We start from the raw sequence: 14,295 nt of genomic DNA, 5'->3' as shown, positions 1-14,295 counted from the left end.
TCTCAGAGACTAGAGACCTGGTAAAACCTCAGAGACTAGAGAACTGATAAGACCTCAGAGACTAGAGAACTGGTAAGACCTCAGAGACTAGAGAACTGATAAGACCTCAGAGACTAGAGAACTGATAAGACCTCTGAAACTAGAGAACTGATAAGACCTCAAAGACTAGAGAACTGATAAGACCTCAGAGACTAGAGAACGGATAAGACCTCAGAGACTAGAGAACTGATAAGACCTCAGAGACTAGAGAACTGATAAGATCCCAGCTACTAGAGAACTGATAAGACCACAGAGACAAGAGCACTGATAAAACCTCAGAGACTAGAGAAATGATAAGACCTCAGAGACTAGAGAACTGATAAGATCCCAGCTACTAGAGAACTGATAAGACCACAGAGACAAGAGCACTGATAAAACCTCAGAGACTAGAGAAATGATAAGACCTCAGAGATTAGAGAATGGATAAGACCTCAGAGACTAGAGAACTGGTAAAACCTCAGAGACTAGAGAACTGATAAGACCTCTGAAACTAGAGAACTGATAAGACCCCAGAGACTAGAGAAGGGATAAGACCTCAGAGACTAGAGAACTGATAAGACCTCAGACACTAGATAACTGATAAGACCTCTGAAACTAGAGAACTGATAAGACCTCAGAGACTAGAGAACGGATAAGACCTCAGAGACTAGAGAACGGATAAGACCTCAGAGACTAGAGAATGGATAAGACCTCAGAGACTAGAGAACTGATAAGACCTCAGAGACTAGAGAACTGATAAGATCCCAGAGACTAGAGAACGGATAAGACCTCAGAGACTAGAGAACTGATAAGACCTCAGGCACTAGAGAACAGATAAGACCTCAGAGACTAGAGAACTGATAAGACCTCAGAGACTAGAGAACTGATAAGACTTCTGGCACTAGAGAACTGATAAGACCTCAGAGACTAGAGAACTGATAAGACATCAGAGACTAGAGCACTGATAAAACCTCAGAGGCTAGAGAAATGAAAAGAGCTCAGAGACTATAGAACTGCTAAAACCTCAGAGACTAGAGAACTGATAAGACCTCAGAGACTAGAGAACTGATAAGACCTCAGAGATTAGAGAATGGATAAGACCTCAGAGACTAGAGAATTGGTAAAACCTCAGAGACTAGAGAACTGATAAGACCTCAGAGACTAGAGAACTGATAAGAGCTCAGACACTAGAGAACTGATAAGACCGCAGAGACTAGAGAACTGATAAGACCTCAGAGATTAGAGAATGGATAAGACCTCAGAGACTAGAGAACTGGTAAAACCTCAGAGACTAGAGAACTGATAAGACCTCAGAGACGAGAGAACTGATAAGAGCTCAGACACTAGAGAACTGATAAGACCGTAGAGACTAGAGAACTGATAAGACCTCAGAGACGAGAGAACTTGGAAGATCTCATAGACTGGAGAACTGATAAGACCTCAGAGACTGTAGAACGGATAAGACCTCAGAGACTAGAGAACTGATAAAACCTCAGAGACTAGAGAACTGCTTAAACCTCAGAGACTAGAGAACTGATAAGACCCCAGAGACTAGAGGACGGATAAGACCTCAGAGACTAGAGAACTGATAAAACCTCAGAGACTAGAGAACTGGTAAGACCTCAGAGACTGGAGAACTGATAAGACCTCAGAGACTAGAGAACTGATAAGACTTCAGACACTAGAGAACTGATAAGACCTCAGAGACTAGAGAACGGATAAGACATCAGAGACTAGAGAACTGCTAAAACCTCAGAGACTAGAGAACTGATAAGACCTCAGAGACTAGAGAACTGATAAGATCCCAGAGACTAGAGAACTGATAAGACCTCAGAGACTAGAGAACTGATAAAACCTCAGAGACTAGAGAACGGATAAGACCTCAGAGACTAGTGAACTGATAAGACCTCAGAGACTAGAGAACTGATAAGACCTCAGGCACTAGATAACTGATAAGACCTCAGAGACTAGAGAACTGATAAGACCTCAGAGACTAGAGAACTGATAAGACCTCAGGCACTAGATAACTGATAAGACCTCAGAGACTAGAGAACTGATAAGACCTCAGAGACTAGAGAACTGATAAGATCCCAGAGACTAGAGAACTGATAAGACCTCAGAGACTAGAGAACTGATAAAACCTCAGAGACTAGAGAACGGATAAGACCTCAGAGACTAGAGAACTGATAAGACCTCAGAGACTAGAGAACTGATAAGACCTCAGGCACTAGATAACTGATAAGACCTCAGAGACTAGAGAACTGATAAGACCTCAGAGACTAGAGAAATGATAAGACCTCAGAGATTAGAGAATGGATAAGACCTCAGAGACTAGAGAACTGGTAAAACCTCAGAGACTAGAGAACTGATAAGACCTCAGAGACTAGAGAACTGGTAAGACCTCAGAGACTAGAGAACTGATAAGACCTCAGAGACTAGAGAACTGATAAGACCTCTGAAACTAGAGAACTGATAAGACCCCAGAGACTAGAGAAGGGATAAGACCTCAGAGACTAGAGAACTGATAAGACCTCAGACACTAGATAACTGATTAGACCTCTGAAACTAGAGAACTGATAAGACCTCAGAGACTAGAGAACGGATAAGACCTCAGAGACTAGAGAACGGATAAGACCTCAGAGAGACTAGAGAACTGATAAGACCTCAGAGACTAGAGAACTGATAAGACCTCAGAGACTAGAGAACTGATAAGACTTCTGGCACTAGAGAACTGATAAGACCTCAGAGACTAGAGAACTGATAAGACATCAGAGACTAGAGCACTGATAAAACCTCAGAGACTAGAGAAATTATAAGACCTCAGAGACTATAGAACTGCTAAAACCTCAGAGACTAGAGAACTGATAAGACCTCAGAGACTAGATAACAGATAAGACCTCAGAGACTAGAGAACTGATAAGACCTCAGAGATTAGAGAATGGATAAGACCTCAGAGACTAGAGAACTGGTAAAACCTCAGAGACTAGAGAACTGATAAGACCTCAGAGACTAGAGAACTGATAAGAGCTCAGACACTAGAGAACTGATAAGACCGTAGAGACAAGAGAACTGATAAGACCTCAGAGACGAGAGATCTTGGAAGACCTCATAGACTGGAGAACTGATAAGACCTCAGAGACTGGAGAACGGATAAGACCTCAGAGACTAGAGAACTGATAAAACCTCAGAGACTAGAGAACTGCTTAAACCTCAGAGACTAGAGAACTGATAAGACCCCAGAGACTAGAGGACGGATAAGACCTCAGAGACTAGAGAACTGATAAGACCTCAGAGAATAGAGAATGGATAAGATCTCAGAGACTAGAGAACTGGTAAAACCTCAGAGACTAGAGAACTGATAAGACCTCAGAGACTAGAGAACTGGTAAGACCTCAGAGACTAGAGAACTGATAAGACCTCAGAGACTAGAGAACTGGTAAAACCTCAGAGACTAGAGAACTGATAAGACCTCAGAGACTAGAGAACTGGTAAGACCTCAGAGACTAGAGAACTGATAAGACCTCAGAGACTAGAGAACTGATAAGACCTCTGAAACTAGAGAACTGATAAGACCCCAGAGACTAGAGAACGGATACGACCTCAGAGACTAGAGAACTGATAAGACCTCTGAAACTAGAGAACTGATAAGACCTCAAAGGCTAGAGAACTGATAAAACCTCAGAGACTAGAGAACGGATAAGACCTCAGAGACTAGAGAACTGATAAGACCTCAGAGACTAGAGAACTGATAAGATCCCAGGGACTAGAGAACTGATAAGACCTCAGAGACTAGAGCACTGATAAAACCGCAGAGACTAGAGAAATGATAAGACATCAGAGATTAGAGAATGGATAAGACCTCAGAGACTAGAGAACTGGTAAAACCTCAGAGACTAGAGAACTGATAAGACCTCAGAGACTAGAGAACTGGTAAGACCTCAGAGACTAGAGAACTGATAAGACCTCAGAGACTAGAGAACTGATAAGACCTCTGAAACTAGAGAACTGATAAGACCCCAGAGACTAGAGAAGGGATAAGACCTCAGAGACTAGAGAACTGATAAGACCTCAGACACTAGATAACTGATAAGACCACTGAAACTAGAGAACTGATAAGACCTCAGAGACTAGAGAACAGATAAGACCTCAGAGACTAGAGAACGGATAAGACCTCAGAGACTAGAGAATGGATAAGACCTCAGAGACTAGAGAACTGATAAGACCTCAGAGACTAGAGAACTGATAAGATCCCAGAGACTAGAGAACGGATAAGACCTCAGAGACTAGAGAACTGATAAAACCTCAGGCACTAGAGAACAGATAAGACCTCAGAGACTAGAGAACTGATAAGACCTCAGGGACTAGAGAACTGATAAGACCTCAGAGACTAGAGAACTGATAAGACATCAGAGACTAGAGCACTGATAAAACCTCAGAGACTAGAGAAATGATAAGACCTCAGAGACTATAGAACTGCTAAAACCTCAGAGACTAGAGAACTGATAAGACCTCAGAGACTAGAGAACTGATAAGACCTCAGAGATTAGAGAATGGATAAGACCTCAGAGACTAGAGAACTGGTAAAACCTCAGAGACTAGAGAACTGATAAGACCTCAGAGACTAGAGAACTGATAAGAGCTCAGACACTAGAGAACTGATAAGACCGCAGAGACTAGAGAACTGATAAGACCTCAGAGACGAGAGAACTTGGAAGACCTCATAGACTGTTGAACTGATAAGACCTAAGAGACTGGAGAACGGATAAGACCTCAGAGACTAGAGAACTGATAAAACCTCAGAGACTAGAGAACTGCTAAAACCTCAGAGACTAGAGAACTGATAAGACCCCAGAGACTAGAGGACGGATAAGACCTCAGAGACTAGAGAACTGATAAAACCTCAGAGACTAGAGAACTGGTAAGACCTCAGAGACTGGAGAACTGATAAGACCTCAGAGACTAGAGAACTGATAAGACTTCAGACACTAGAGAACTGATAAGACCTCAGAGACTAGAGAACGGATAAGACATCAGAGACTAGAGAACTGCTAAAACCTCAGAGACTAGAGAACTGATAAGACCTCAGAGACTAGATAACAGATAAGACCTCAGAGACTAGATAACTGATAAGACCTCAGAGATTAGAGAATGGATAAGATCTCAGAGACTAGAGACCTGGTAAAACCTCAGAGACTAGAGAACTGATAAGACCTCAGAGACTAGAGAACTGGTAAGACCTCAGAGACTAGAGAACTGATAAGACCTCAGAGACTAGAGAACTGATAAGACCTCTGAAACTAGAGAACGGATAAGACCTCAAAGACTAGAGAACTGATAAGACCTCAGAGACTAGAGAACGGATAAGACCTCAGAGACTAGAGAACTGATAAGACCTCAGAGACTAGAGAACTGATAAGATCCCAGCTACTAGAGAACTGATAAGACCACAGAGACAAGAGCACTGATAAAACCTCAGAGACTAGAGAAATGATAAGACCTCAGAGACTAGAGAACTGATAAGATCCCAGCTACTAGAGAACTGATAAGACCACAGAGACAAGAGCACTGATAAAACCTCAGAGACTAGAGAAATGATAAGACCTCAGAGATTAGAGAATGGATAAGACCTCAGAGACTAGAGAACTGGTAAAACCTCAGAGACTAGAGAACTGATAAGACCTCTGAAACTAGAGAACTGATAAGACCCCAGAGACTAGAGAAGGGATAAGACCTCAGAGACTAGAGAACTGATAAGACCTCAGACACTAGATAACTGATAAGACCTCTGAAACTAGAGAACTGATAAGACCTCAGAGACTAGAGAACGGATAAGACCTCAGAGACTAGAGAACGGATAAGACCTCAGAGACTAGAGAATGGATAAGACCTCAGAGACTAGAGAACTGATAAGACCTCAGAGACTAGAGAACTGATAAGATCCCAGAGACTAGAGAACGGATAAGACCTCAGAGACTAGAGAACTGATAAGACCTCAGGCACTAGAGAACAGATAAGACCTCAGAGACTAGAGAACTGATAAGACCTCAGAGACTAGAGAACTGATAAGACTTCTGGCACTAGAGAACTGATAAGACCTCAGAGACTAGAGAACTGATAAGACATCAGAGACTAGAGCACTGATAAAACCTCAGAGGCTAGAGAAATGAAAAGAGCTCAGAGACTATAGAACTGCTAAAACCTCAGAGACTAGAGAACTGATAAGACCTCAGAGACTAGAGAACTGATAAGACCTCAGAGATTAGAGAATGGATAAGACCTCAGAGACTAGAGAATTGGTAAAACCTCAGAGACTAGAGAACTGATAAGACCTCAGAGACTAGAGAACTGATAAGAGCTCAGACACTAGAGAACTGATAAGACCGCAGAGACTAGAGAACTGATAAGACCTCAGAGACGAGAGAACTTGGAAGACCTCATAGACTGGAGAACTGATAAGACCTCAGAGACTGGAGAACGGATAAGACCTCAGAGACTAGAGAACTGATAAAACCTCAGAGACTAGAGAACTGCTAAAACTTTAGAGACTAGAGAACTGATAAGACCCCAGAGACTAGAGGACGGATAAGACCTCAGAGACTAGAGAACTGATAAAACCTCAGAGACTAGAGAACTGGTAAGACCTCAGAGACTGGAGAACTGATAAGACCTCAGAGACTAGAGAACTGATAAGACTTCAGACTCTAGAGAACTGATAAGACCTCAGAGACTAGAGAACGGATAAGACATCAGAGACTAGAGAACTGCTAAAACCTCAGAGACTAGAGAACTGATAAGACCTCAGAGACTAGATAACAGATAAGACCTCAGAGACTAGAGAACTGATAAGACCTCAGAGATTAGAGAATGGATAAGATCTCAGAGACTAGAGAACTGGTAAAACCTCAGAGACTAGAGAACTGATAAGACCTCAGAGACTAGAGAACTGGTAAGACCTCAGAGACTAGAGAACTGATAAGACCTCAGAGACTAGAGAACTGATAAGACCTCTGAAACTAGAGAACTGATAAGACCCCAGAGACTAGAGAACGGATAAGACCTCAGAGACTAGAGAACTGATAAGACCTCTGAAACTAGAGAACTGATAAGACCTCAGAGACTAGAGAACGGATAAGACCTCAGAGACTAGAGAACTGATAAGACCTGAGAGACTAGAGAACTGATAAGATCCCAGAGACTAGGGAACTGATAAGACCTCAGAGACTAGAGCACTGATAAAACCTCAGAGACTAGAGAAATGAAAAGACCTCAGAGATTAGAGAATGGATAAGACCTCAGAGACTAGAGAACTGGTAAAACCTCAGAGACTAGAGAACTGATAAGACCTCAGAGACTAGAGAACTGATAAGACCTCAGAGACCTCTGAAACTAGAGAACTGATAAGACCCCAGAGACTAGAGAAGGGATAAGACCTCAGAGACTAGAGAACTGATAAGACATCAGACACCAGATAACTTATAAGACCTCTGAGACTAGAGAACTGATAAGACCTCAGAGACTAGAGAATGGATAAGACCTCAGAGACTAGAGAACGGATAAGACCTCAGAGACTAGAGAATGGATAAGACCTCAGAGACTAGAGAACTGATAAGACCTCAGAGACTAGAGAACTGATAAGACCCCAGAGACTAGAGAACTGCTAAAACCTCAGAGACTAGAGAACTGATAAGACCTCAAAGACTAGATAACAGATAAGACCTCAGAGACTAGAGAACTGATAAGACCTCAGAGATTAGAGAATGGATAAGATCTCAGAGACTAGAGAACTGGTAAAACCTCAGAGACTAGAGAACTGATAAGACCTCAGAGACTAGAGAACTGGTAAGACCTCAGAGACTAGAGAACTGATAAGACCTCAGAGACTAGAGAACTGGTAAAACCTCAGAGACTAGAGAACTGATAAGACCTCAGAGACTAGAGAACTGATAAGACCTCAAAGACTAGATAACAGATAAGACCTCAGAGACTAGAGAACTGATAAGACCTCAGAGATTAGAGAATGGATAAGATCTCAGAGACTAGAGAACTGGTAAAACCTCAGAGACTAGAGAACTGATAAGACCTCAGAGACTAGAGAACTGGTAAGACCTCAGAGACTAGAGAACTGATAAGACCTCAGAGACTAGAGAACTGGTAAAACCTCAGAGACTAGAGAACTGATAAGACCTCAGAGACTAGAGAACTGGTAAGACCTCAGAGACTAGAGAACTGATAAGACCTCAGAGACTAGAGAACTGATAAGACCTCTGAAACTAGAGAACTGATAAGACCCCAGAGACTAGAGAACGGATACGACCTCAGAGACTAGAGAACTGATAAGACCTCTGAAACTAGAGAACTGATAAGACCTCAAAGACTAGAGAACTGATAAGACCTCAGAGACTAGAGAACGGATAAGACCTCAGAGACTAGAGAACTGATAAGACCTCAGAGACTAGAGAACTGATAAGATCCCAGAGACTAGAGAACTGATAAGACCTCAGAGACTAGAGCACTGATAAAACCTCAGAGACTAGAGAAATGATAAGACCTCAGAGATTAGAGAATGGATAAGACCTCAGAGACTAGAGAACTGGTAAAACCTCAGAGACTAGAGAACTGATAAGACCTCAGAGACTAGAGAACTGGTAAGACCTCAGAGACTAGAGAACTGATAAGACCTCAGAGACTAGAGAACTGATAAGAGCTCTGAAACTAGAGAACTGATAAGACCCCAGAGACTAGAGAAGGGATAAGACCTCAGAGACTAGAGAACTGATAAGACCTCAGACACTAGATAACTGATAAGACCTCTGAAACTAGAGAACTGATAAGACCTCAGAGACTAGAGAACGGACAAGACCTCAGAGACTAGAGAACGGATAAGACCTCAGAGAGACTAGAGAACTGATAAGACCTCAGAGACTAGAGAACTGATAAGATCCCAGAGACTAGAGAACGGATAAGACCTCAGAGACTAAAGAACTGATAAGACCTCAGGCACTAGAGAACAGATAAGACCTCAGAGACTAGAGAACTGATAAGACCTCAGAGACTAGAGAACTGATAAGACTTCTGGCACTAGAGAACTGATAAGACCTCAGAGACTAGAGAACTGATAAGACATCAGAGACTAGAGCACTGATAAAACCTCAGAGACTAGATAACAGATAAGACCTCAGAGACTAGAGAACTGATAAGACCTCAGAGATTAGAGAATGGATAAGACCTCAGAGACTAGAGACCTGGTAAAACCTCAGAGACTAGAGAACTGATAAGACCTCAGAGACTAGAGAACTGATAAGATCCCAGGGACTAGAGAACTGATAAGACCTCAGAGACTAGAGCACTGATAAAACCTCAGAGACTAGAGAAATGATAAGACATCAGAGATTAGAGAATGGATAAGACCTCAGAGACTAGAGAACTGGTAAAACCTCAGAGACTAGAGAACTGATAAGACCTCAGAGACTAGATAACAGATAAGACCTCAGAGACTAGAGAACTGATAAGACCTCAGAGATTAGAGAATGGATAAGACCTCAGAGACTAGAGAACTGGTAAAACCTCAGAGACTAGAGAACTGATAAGACCTCAGAGACTAGAGAACTGATAAGAGCTCAGACACTAGAGAACTGATAAGACCGTAGAGACTAGAGAACTGATAAGACCTCAGAGACGAGAGAACTTGGAAGACCTCATAGACTGGAGAACTGATAAGACCTCAGAGACTGGAGAACGGATAAGACCTCAGAGACTAGAGAACTGATAAAACCTCAGAGACTAGAGAACTGCTTAAACCTCAGAGACTAGAGAACTGATAAGACCCCAGAGACTAGAGGACGGATAAGACCTCAGAGACTAGAGAACTGATAAGACCCCAGAGACTAGAGAACTGGTAAAACCTCAGAGACTAGAGAACTGATAAGACCTCAGAGACTAGAGAACTGGTAAAACCTCAGAGACTAGAGAACTGATAAGACCTCAGAGACTAGAGAACTGGTAAAACCTCAGAGACTGGAGAACTGATAAGACCTCAGAGACTAGAGAACTATTAAGACCTCAGAGACTAGAGAACTGATAAGTCCTCAGAGACTAGAGAACTGATAAGACCTCTGAAACTAGAGAACTGATAAGACCCCAGAGACTAGAGAACGGATACGACCTCAGAGACTAGAGAACTGATAAGACCTCTGAAACTAGAGAACTGATAAGACCTCAAAGACTAGAGAACTGATAAAACCTCAGAGACTAGAGAACGGATAAGACCTCAGAGACTAGAGAACTGATAAGACCTCAGAGACTAGAGAACTGATAAGATCCCAGGGACTAGAGAACTGATAAGACCTCAGAGACTAGAGCACTGATAAAACCTCAGAGACTAGAGAAATGATAAGACATCAGAGATTAGAGAATGGATAAGACCTCAGAGACCAGAGAACTGGTAAAACCTCAGAGACTAGAGAACTGATAAGACCTCAGAGACTAGAGAACTGGTAAGACCTCAGAGACTAGAGAACTGATAAGACCTCAGAGACTAGAGAACTGATAAGACCTCTGAAACTAGAGAACTGATAAGACCCCAGAGACTAGAGAAGGGATAAGACCTCAGAGACTAGAGAACTGATAAGACCTCAGACACTAGATAACTGATAAGACCTCTGAAACTAGAGAACTGATAAGACCTCAGAGACTAGAGAACGGATAAGACCTCAGAGACTAGAGAACGGATAAGACCTCAGAGACTAGAGAATGGATAAGACCTCAGAGACTAGAGAACTGATAAGACCTCAGAGACTAGAGAACTGATAAGATCCCAGAGACTAGAGAACGGATAAGACCTCAGAGACTAGAGAACTGATAAAACCTCAGGCACTAGAGAACAGATAAGACCTCAGAGACTAGAGAACTGATAAGACCTCAGAGACTAGAGAACTGATAAGACATCAGAGACTAGAGCACTGATAAAACCTCAGAGACTAGAGAAATGATAAGACCTCAGAGACTATAGAACTGCTAAAACCTCAGAGACTAGAGAACTGATAAGACCTCAGAGACTAGAGAACTGATAAGACCTCAGAGATTAGAGAATGGATAAGACCTCAGAGACTAGAGAACTGGTAAAACCTCAGAGACTAGAGAACTGATAAGACCTCAGAGACTAGAGAACTGATAAGAGCTCAGACACTAGAGAACTGATAAGACCGCAGAGACTAGAGAACTGATAAGACCTCAGAGACGAGAGAACTTGGAAGACCTCATAGACTGGAGAACTGATAAGACCTCAGAGACTGGAGAACGGATAAGACCTCAGAGACTAGAGAACTGATAAAACCTCAGAGACTAGAGAACTGCTAAAACCTCAGAGACTAGAGAACTGATAAGACCCCAGAGACTAGAGGACGGATAAGACCTCAGAGACTAGAGAACTGATAAAACCTCAGAGACTAGAGAACTGGTAAGACCTCAGAGACTGGAGAACTGATAAGACCTCAGAGACTAGAGAACTGATAAGACTTCAGACACTAGAGAACTGATAAGACCTCAGAGACTAGAGAACGGATAAGACATCAGAGACTAGAGAACTGCTAAAACCTCAGAGACTAGAGAACTGATAAGACCTCAGAGACTAGATAACAGATAAGACCTCAGAGACTAGAGAACTGATAAGACCTCAGAGATTAGAGAATGGATAAGATCTCAGAGACTAGAGAACTGGTAAAACCTCAGAAACTAGAGAACTGATAAGACCTCAGAGACTAGAGAACTGATAAGACCTCAGAGACTAGAGAACTGATAAGAGCTCTGAAACTAGAGAACTGATAAGACCCCAGAGACTAGAGAAGGGATAAGACCTCAGAGACTAGAGAACTGATAAGACCTCAGACACTAGATAACTGATAAGACCTCTGAAACTAGAGAACTGATAAGACCTCAGAGACTAGAGAACGGACAAGACCTCAGAGACTAGAGAACGGATAAGACCTCAGAGAGACTAGAGAACTGATAAGACCTCAGAGACTAGAGAACTGATAAGATCCCAGAGACTAGAGAACGGATAAGACCTCAGAGACTAAAGAACTGATAAGACCTCAGGCACTAGAGAACAGATAAGACCTCAGAGACTAGAGAACTGATAAGACCTCAGAGACTAGAGAACTGATAAGACTTCTGGCACTAGAGAACTGATAAGACCTCAGAGACTAGAGAACTGATAAGACATCAGAGACTAGAGCACTGATAAAACCTCAGAGACTAGATAACAGATAAGACCTCAGAGACTAGAGAACTGATAAGACCTCAGAGATTAGAGAATGGATAAGACCTCAGAGACTAGAGACCTGGTAAAACCTCAGAGACTAGAGAACTGATAAGACCTCAGAGACTAGAGAACTGATAAGATCCCAGGGACTAGAGAACTGATAAGACCTCAGAGACTAGAGCACTGATAAAACCTCAGAGACTAGAGAAATGATAAGACATCAGAGATTAGAGAATGGATAAGACCTCAGAGACTAGAGAACTGGTAAAACCTCAGAGACTAGAGAACTGATAAGACCTCAGAGACTAGATAACAGATAAGACCTCAGAGACTAGAGAACTGATAAGACCTCAGAGATTAGAGAATGGATAAGACCTCAGAGACTAGAGAACTGGTAAAACCTCAGAGACTAGAGAACTGATAAGACCTCAGAGACTAGAGAACTGATAAGAGCTCAGACACTAGAGAACTGATAAGACCGTAGAGACTAGAGAACTGATAAGACCTCAGAGACGAGAGAACTTGGAAGACCTCATAGACTGGAGAACTGATAAGACCTCAGAGACTGGAGAACGGATAAGACCTCAGAGACTAGAGAACTGATAAAACCTCAGAGACTAGAGAACTGCTTAAACCTCAGAGACTAGAGAACTGATAAGACCCCAGAGACTAGAGGACGGATAAGACCTCAGAGACTAGAGAACTGATAAGACCCCAGAGACTAGAGAACTGGTAAAACCTCAGAGACTAGAGAACTGATAAGACCTCAGAGACTAGAGAACTGGTAAAACCTCAGAGACTAGAGAACTGATAAGACCTCAGAGACTAGAGAACTGGTAAAACCTCAGAGACTAGAGAACTGATAAGACCTCAGAGACTAGAGAACTATTAAGACCTCAGAGACTAGAGAACTGATAAGTCCTCAGAGACTAGAGAACTGATAAGACCTCTGAAACTAGAGAACTGATAAGACCCCAGAGACTAGAGAACGGATACGACCTCAGAGACTAGAGAACTGATAAGACCTCTGAAACTAGAGAACTGATAAGACCTCAAAGACTAGAGAACTGATAAAACCTCAGAGACTAGAGAACGGATAAGACCTCAGAGACTAGAGAACTGATAAGACCTCAGAGACTAGAGAACTGATAAGATCCCAGGGACTAGAGAACTGATAAGACCTCAGAGACTAGAGCACTGATAAAACCTCAGAGACTAGAGAAATGATAAGACATCAGAGATTAGAGAATGGATAAGACCTCAGAGACCAGAGAACTGGTAAAACCTCAGAGACTAGAGAACTGATAAGACCTCAGAGACTAGAGAACTGGTAAGACCTCAGAGACTAGAGAACTGATAAGACCTCAGAGACTAGAGAACTGATAAGACCTCTGAAACTAGAGAACTGATAAGACCCCAGAGACTAGAGAAGGGATAAGACCTCAGAGACTAGAGAACTGATAAGACCTCAGACACTAGATAACTGATAAGACCTCTGAAACTAGAGAACTGATAAGACCTCAGAGACTAGAGAACGGATAAGACCTCAGAGACTAGAGAACGGATAAGACCTCAGAGACTAGAGAATGGATAAGACCTCAGAGACTAGAGAACTGATAAGACCTCAGAGACTAGAGAACTGATAAGATCCCAGAGACTAGAGAACGGATAAGACCTCAGAGACTAGAGAACTGATAAAACCTCAGGCACTAGAGAACAGATAAGACCTCAGAGACTAGAGAACTGATAAGACCTCAGAGACTAGAGAACTGATAAGACATCAGAGACTAGAGCACTGATAAAACCTCAGAGACTAGAGAAATGATAAGACCTCAGAGACTATAGAACTGCTAAAACCTCAGAGACTAGAGAACTGATAAGACCTCAGAGACTAGAGAACTGATAAGACCTCAGAGATTAGAGAATGGATAAGACCTCAGAGACTAGAGAACTGGTAAAACCTCAGAGACTAGAGAACTGATAAGACCTCAGAGACTAGAGAACTGATAAGAGCTCAG

Source organism: Ambystoma mexicanum, chromosome 9 (genome assembly GCF_040938575.1).
Source record: "Ambystoma mexicanum isolate Mex_15411 chromosome 9, UKY_AmexF1_1, whole genome shotgun sequence".
NCBI classification, from domain to species: Eukaryota; Metazoa; Chordata; class Amphibia; order Caudata; family Ambystomatidae; genus Ambystoma; species Ambystoma mexicanum.
Note: the sequence above shows the minus strand (reverse complement) of the source record.